General features: G+C 34.4%; 2 pseudogenes; one reads left to right on the forward strand and one right to left on the reverse strand.

The window, feature by feature from the left end:
- Window positions 1–677: 677 nt before the first annotated feature.
- On the reverse strand, window positions 678–2,328 carry LOC102004024 (annotated as a pseudogene).
- A 2,193-nt stretch (window positions 2,329–4,521) lies between these two features.
- LOC102011069 lies at window positions 4,522–6,551 on the forward strand (annotated as a pseudogene).
- Window positions 6,552–7,151: the final 600 nt, after the last annotated feature.

Consider the following 7,151-nt stretch of genomic DNA (forward strand, 5'->3'; position numbering starts at 1 on the left):
ATGAAAGTAAACCCTTGATTTAATTCCATTATTTTATCATGTCAGAAGCATTGTTATTTCTAATTTTTTAAAAGCAAGGAGATATTGGTATCATAACACATTGGCTTGTTAATTAAGGCATTTTGTAAACACGGTATATTAGTGTGTACAAAATTTAATATTGATTATTTACTATGAGGTTTTAAACTTTGAAATTCTCTTCAACATGAGAAAATAACTGCAATCATTTAGGTGTTTTCTTTTTTTATATAAAACACACCAAAAATGTTCATGATTGGTCTCTGTGGTTCCTAGTATTAAGTCCTGCCTTCTTTTTTCACATACTATAAATTATATTCTAATTCAGGACTACTTTAAGGTCCAGTAGTTCTTAAACAGTGCTACTAAATAGCCATAAGTTCCAAATACAGAAAAGGCGAACAATCTTCATAATGCACTTTCACCTCATTGAATTTAAAGCTGGTCTTTCTGGATATTTTTCCACTTCAATGTGAAATAGATTGTTAGGATTTCATTAGTGGTTTCATTATGTGGATTTTTAAAAGAGAAGGATTCTTTTGATTTCTCCCACAGTTCAGAGTTGGAAATCATATGGTACAGGGTTGTTTTTAAATAATCAAATGTTCTTTAGATGAAGTCTACAGAACAATAATCAAATGTTTAGTAGATGAAATCTCTCAATGCAACTGCAAAAAATAATCATCTACATCCTTAGCTATATTACTAGTATAGCCTGGAACCAAAGTAAGATGGTTTTCCTGTTCCCATAATCTACTCAATTATTGATTTAAAATCTGAATATTTCTATCATTTATAATTTCTGTTTTGAATCATAGTTCTGACAAAGACTTTTATTGCTGCTTGAAGCCAGTTTAAACCAACTATTACATATTCTTCAAGTTTGCTTAATTAATGACTTTACTAGAGGCAATAAATCTACACAGCAGCTAAGTGAGATATACTGTTTTCCTTCCTATAAACTATTGGTGAGCACAGGAAAGCAATCTACCACAACTCCAAGGTCTTCTATTCTTACCAAATAAGATACAAGTTCACTTACACTTCTCTTTCTCCAGAAAGTTCAAGCTACATTCAAACTCAAATTCCTGCTGAACAAAAACTTGCACCATTTTTTCATGGTCCTGAGAAACCTCAGAGAAAAACACACTGTATTTTTTTTTAATTAAGAAATTAACAAAACAATGAAGACAAAATCAAAATAGCACAAAAATGATACAATGACCTCAAAACAAAATGATAGAAATTTACAGTGGTTGCTATATTACATACTGTTACCTTCAATGAAGTTGCTCAGTTCATTAGACATAAGAATGTAAGACTGATCAAACAATCAAAGACAGTAACATGTAACAAAATAATAATTTAAAGAAAAACATTGGAAATGACACAGAGCTTCACCATACAAAATAGTAGTTCAGCAATGGTTCTTGCCCTGCATATTGTTTTCAGATCAGTTATTCTAATAACCAAATTTAAGTGTGTAAAATCGGTCAAGAAAAAAGAAAATTTTAAGCATTGATTGTTCCTCTCAATAAAATAAAGACATAGCAATACACCTATTCCATTTATCATTATATATACATATAAATTTTGTTTCTCATTTAAAAAAAAACAACATAACAAAAACAAATACATAAACAAAACAACATAGAGAGCAAAAAAAATGATACAGCTTCAAAACATGGTGATAGGATATTAACAGTGGTTGTTATACTACACAATGTCATCTTCAAAATGGGCTAAGATTGATCAAACAATTACGCATTAACAGTTCCTTTCAATAAATCAACAGATATTAGTAGTATGATTATCCTAGCTATCCTGTGTCTATATATATACATATTTTTTCCCTCCTCCTTCTTTCTCTTTCCTCTCCCCTCCTTCATCCCAGTTGCTCCTTGATGATGGACTTTCTGTCTGAGAAGAACCAGAGTCACTGGAGTTAGGCACCTATGTTCGACCATCATGGAGTAATTGTTCAGGCAAGCAGCCTGCACAAGCCAGTTCATTTTCTTTATTTGCCAAGTCACAGCTCCCAGGTCTAGGGGACTTTGTGTTTCTGAAACAAGCATTTGGAAAGGGATGATAAACTTTCTTTCTGCGATAGATCACCTATGTATTATGTCTGGACATTTCAGAGCTTGTCCCACTGTTATATTTATGTAAGAAGCCAACTGTTTAGAGATTTCTTAACCTCCTTCATGTTCTTATTAGTGAAATTAGATATTCACTAGGAAGATCAGTGGAATAATCCTCAATATTTTTACAAAAGTTCCGTTTTTTAACATTGTGATTTTCAGATGCCATAATCTCTTTAACTACCACCTCCCCATTGTACCGCACTGCCTCAGCCCAGCCCAGGACCAATGAACAGCACCAGGCAGCCTAGATCATCCCCTCCTCCCTGCACCCAGCTTCCGGGCAAATCGACAATTAAGCTTAACTATCACACTTATGTTTAAACTGACCAAGAAGCACCTAATGTGCAATTTTGAAATTTTAAGGCATGACTTTAACAGATTGTCAGAAATTTAGTTCTTTATTTTGTAATTTATACATATTTGAATTTATTTTAATTCTTGAAAAAAGTCAAGAAGTTCAAAATAGCTATAAGTTGAAAAAGAAATACATGTGACAATGAAAGTTTGAGTTAATCAATTATTACATTAATTTTTTCCTCTAGATATCTTACTGGTTATACAAAGTCAAATGTTTAAGTGAATTTTTCAAATTAAATTTGAATATCATTGTTTACATTTTAAGTAGCCTTTGTTTTTTAGAATAGATTTAGATTTACATAAAATTCAGATAGCTGATGCATATTAATTAATCCAAGTTTTGCTATTATTAACATACTATATTTGCATGGTACATTTGTTACAATTTATTAAGCAATATTGATACATTAATTAAAACCCATGGCTTTTTTTTTTCCAATTTCCTTACTTTCTACCTAATATTGTTTTTCTGCTGCACATCCCACCCAACGTACCACATCATATTTAATTAATATGTCTTGCCAGTCTTCTCTTGGCTGTGATAGTTTCTCAGATGTTTCATGTTGCTCATGGTTTTGGTAGTGTCTAGTAGTACTCATAAGGATTACTGCATGATTACAAGGGTAATCTGCTTCTGAATGAAGAGCACAAATGAAAAGAATTTTTTCATATCATATCATACTTACTGTCTGAAATATTTATCATTGTTGATGTGGATCTTGAGCATGTGACTGAGATAGTATTTATATTTCTCCACTATAAAGTTACTCTTACCCTTCTTAAGGATAAGGGTATGTACATAAATTATTTGGAATCCTTCTAAATAGAGCTTTATAATGGTTTTCTTCACTTTTATATTCAACCATTTATTATTTATTCATATTAATATGTACACATAGATATATTGTTTATAATAATTTTTTGTTGCTTTGAATCATCAAATAAGCTTTTATCAGAAGATAATGTTACATAAAAATTTTAATAAAATTAAAATTAATGATATCATATGAAAACTACACCTCTAAAGAGTCAGGTTTTCCATAAAATCATTTTAATTTGACAAGTGTTTTAATAACTTTCTCGTCACTGTGACACTACACTCAACACTCACAGCTTAAAGGAGAAAATGTTTATTTGGACTGTCAGTTTCAGTCCATGGTTGGCCAGATCCCAGCAGAGCACCATGCTGGATGGGCACTGTGGAGGAAAGTGGCTCACATCATGGAGGCCAGGAAGCAGAGGGAGAATAAAGGAGTTGGCTATATCTTTAGATGTGGTATCCTAGTGCTCTGTCTTCTCCAATCAGACTCCACCTGCTAATGGCAAGTCAGCTGTATCTCCCCCCTACTCCATTTACTTTCTGAAAGTCCCATGTATTAGAGCATGAAGTTTTGGAAGATATTCTCAAACTAAACCACAATAACATGTCACATTAGATATTCTAAATAAGTAAGTTCTTCCTTAGTCAGAAGTTTAGAATACATAATTATGCACTTCACATTTTTAAATTCGTAGAAAAAAATTCACTTTCCAAACAATATTATAGATAGAATGTTTTATTCAACACCACCTGTTTGAATTATTATTTCTTTCCATGTCCATCTTATTGTTGTGGGAGCTGAACTGACTAAAGTTAGCTAGAGAAGCATTCTTTACATTTTAACAAATGGAAGATATTGAGAATAAACAATAGAAAAATTACTTTTAGTGTTCAAAATTTTCTATAGGCATATTTGCAGGACTTAAATGATATGAAATGAAATTATTCTTACCAAGATTATATCTGGGTCCATGTCCTAGTTCAAGTTTACTTTGAAAGTATTAAATATGTGTAGTACTGTGAGCAGGACTGCATTTCTCTTTGCCTGATTTCATTGGCCAAATGTATGATTTAATATGCTGTGCAGTTGTGTAAAGAGGGACTGAATTCTCAATGCTTAATTACTTTAGTTAGTTTCCATCTGTTCTTTGATTTCAAGACTTTTCTGCATCTTTATATGACATGGAAATTCTGCAGGCAGTTCCATTATATAATGGCTATTTCATGCTAAAATTTAACGTATGTAGTATTCACCTTCACACTCAGGTAAACAACATTCTGGCCCTATATGACCTCTAAATGCATAAAACGGGATTGATTCTGTACTCCTCATATCCTTTTCACAATTGCCAGTCTAACATTTTAAAAAGTACAATACTAAATGACTTTTCTGAGCCCTATCTTTGTCCAAATACAGTGGAATTCTTGTGACTGGTTTACTAAAACCATAAGCAAATTGAAGTCTGACAGAACTGACATTTTAAGGTTTTGGTCTCTCTTTACACTGTAGTTCACTCAGGATAATAGTGATTTCTAAGGAACTGAACATACCCAACGTGAGATATCTAAATCTATATCTATATCTCTGTCTATGCCTATATCTATATCTATATCTATATCTATCTATATCTCTATATATCTATATCATCTATCTATATCTATAATGATCTATAACTATAGCTATATTCTATGAGGGTAAAACAAAAGCAGATTATGAAGTATCAGATAGTCCAGGAAAAGTCTTTCTGACTGAAAGACAAGACAAAGGCAGGAAATGTAGCTAGCAAGAAGCACATGTAAAGAAAAGCTTCAATCCAAATAAAATTACCAGTTGTATTTTTCAGTTGTTCTATTGAGAAGCTATCAAAAGTATTTCACTTACAGGTGCTGGGACACAATTTTCATTGGGCCCTGCATTAATCACTTTCCCTTGCCAGGTACAAAACACCTGATCATCACAATTCAAAGGTGGTGTGGTTTCTTTGGGTTTCAGTTTCAAAGGATTCAAGTCCATTCAGGATCAACTGACCCCATAGCTGAAGTAGCATGGTGGACAGACCTGGCAGAGGAAAACTGCTTAACTCATGGCAGGCAGGGAGCAGAGAAAGGATGAAGGAATGAGTCAGGAACAAGAATACACTCTTCCAGGTCATGCCTGTAACAACCGACTTCCAACCAGATCCCAACTCTTAACCACACAATTAGCTATTAACTCATCAATCCACTGTTGAATATCAGGCCACCATGATTGGATCACTTTCTGAAAGTCCTTCATCTGAAGACCTAAGACCTTGAGAGAGATTCTGGATCCAAACTATAACATACCTTGATGTGAAATTATTCCTACTGATAGATTGCTAGAAAGATACAAAATTGTTCTTTTCTCAAAATAAACCCTGGCATTAAAGAAGGGGATAAGTTTATCTATCTATGGAAGAATGAGGCAGAAAGATCATTGTGAGTTTGAGGACAGCCTTTGCTACAAATCAGGACTCTGTCTCAAAAAACTAAAAGTAAAAACTAAAAAGAATAAGTTGATCCACATAAAGTGAGGTGTTTTACAAAGATATTGGCAATAATGATACACAGGGATCTGTATAAAGTTTTCCTTTATTGGGCTTGTTATCAGACAAGCATAAGTGAATATCATGAGTTATGCTGCACAGTCTTTTTCTGAAATGCTAGAGAAGCCCTGGCTACCCCAGAACTGTACACTAACTGATGGAATCTGGTAATGATGCTATCACCAAAGAAGCTGTCCTTGCTGATGTTACTGGTAATACTTCCTAGAGATTGGCCATCAGGAGATGGAAACCAGCAGAAAGACAAACAATCTTACGTTGATGTCAAAGAAGTAACACCTAAAGGACTCCACATAGTAAAGAAAAACTGAGTGGGTTAGAGAGAGAGCAGTATTGCTGTTGAAATCATATACTCATTATGGTGTTGTAGTAGTGATGGTACCAACTTCTGATCTCAGTCACTATAAAAATTTGAGAAGACTTGAGGATATTTTGGAGCTCCATGTAAAGTTGGGACAACATCTGCTGACACGGGACCAGATGAAACTCGTGATTAAATCTGAACATAAAAATGATGGCATTCCTATGATGTTTGTGGCAGTGGCAGGGAGAAGCAATATTTTGAGCCCAGTCGTGTCTGATGATTCTGCACATTTAGCTACACCTGATACACCCCTGATACACTCCTGATACAGAGGTACCCCTGATACAGAGGTACCCCTGATACAGAGGGGCTGACCCTCTCTGGACATGAGGTCTTTCTCATGATAGCATCATGGTCTCAGTTGTTTGATCATACTTTTTCCGGAAGGATCCACTCATTTTGTTGTCCAGATACATGGATGAAGCAACCATTAAGTGTGGCAAAACTATAAACAAACATATCAGAGAATATAATTTATATGAAAAAATATCATTGCATATTTTAAGGAAAAATCCATAGATTAATAGCTTAGCTGCATATGTAAAAACAAAAGGAAGATAAAAAGATAATGTTAAGTGGATCTATATCCATTAAGCATGTGCTTAAGATGCAAATTTGATTTGCGCCCCAAACCCTTGGAGGTTTCAGGCTCGGGCAGTGTGTGATTGCTGTTTGAGCGGCCCAGGTCTGGCTCCTGTGCACCTTCTGAACTGCCTAAAGAAGCAGAACCAGGCAGGCTGCGACCTGCTGCCACCATAGTTCCCAGCTGAAAGCTGCAGAGAGAGCCAGGTATTTCCCATCTACTTCCTGGGAGCAGAACGAACAACCCAGGAGATTGCTGCCATTATAGTCTGAGTCTTTCCCCT

This window comes from Chinchilla lanigera, unplaced genomic scaffold (assembly GCF_000276665.1).
Source record: "Chinchilla lanigera isolate Chin_1 unplaced genomic scaffold, ChiLan1.0 scaffold00001, whole genome shotgun sequence".
Lineage (NCBI taxonomy): Eukaryota > Metazoa > Chordata > Mammalia > Rodentia > Chinchillidae > Chinchilla > Chinchilla lanigera.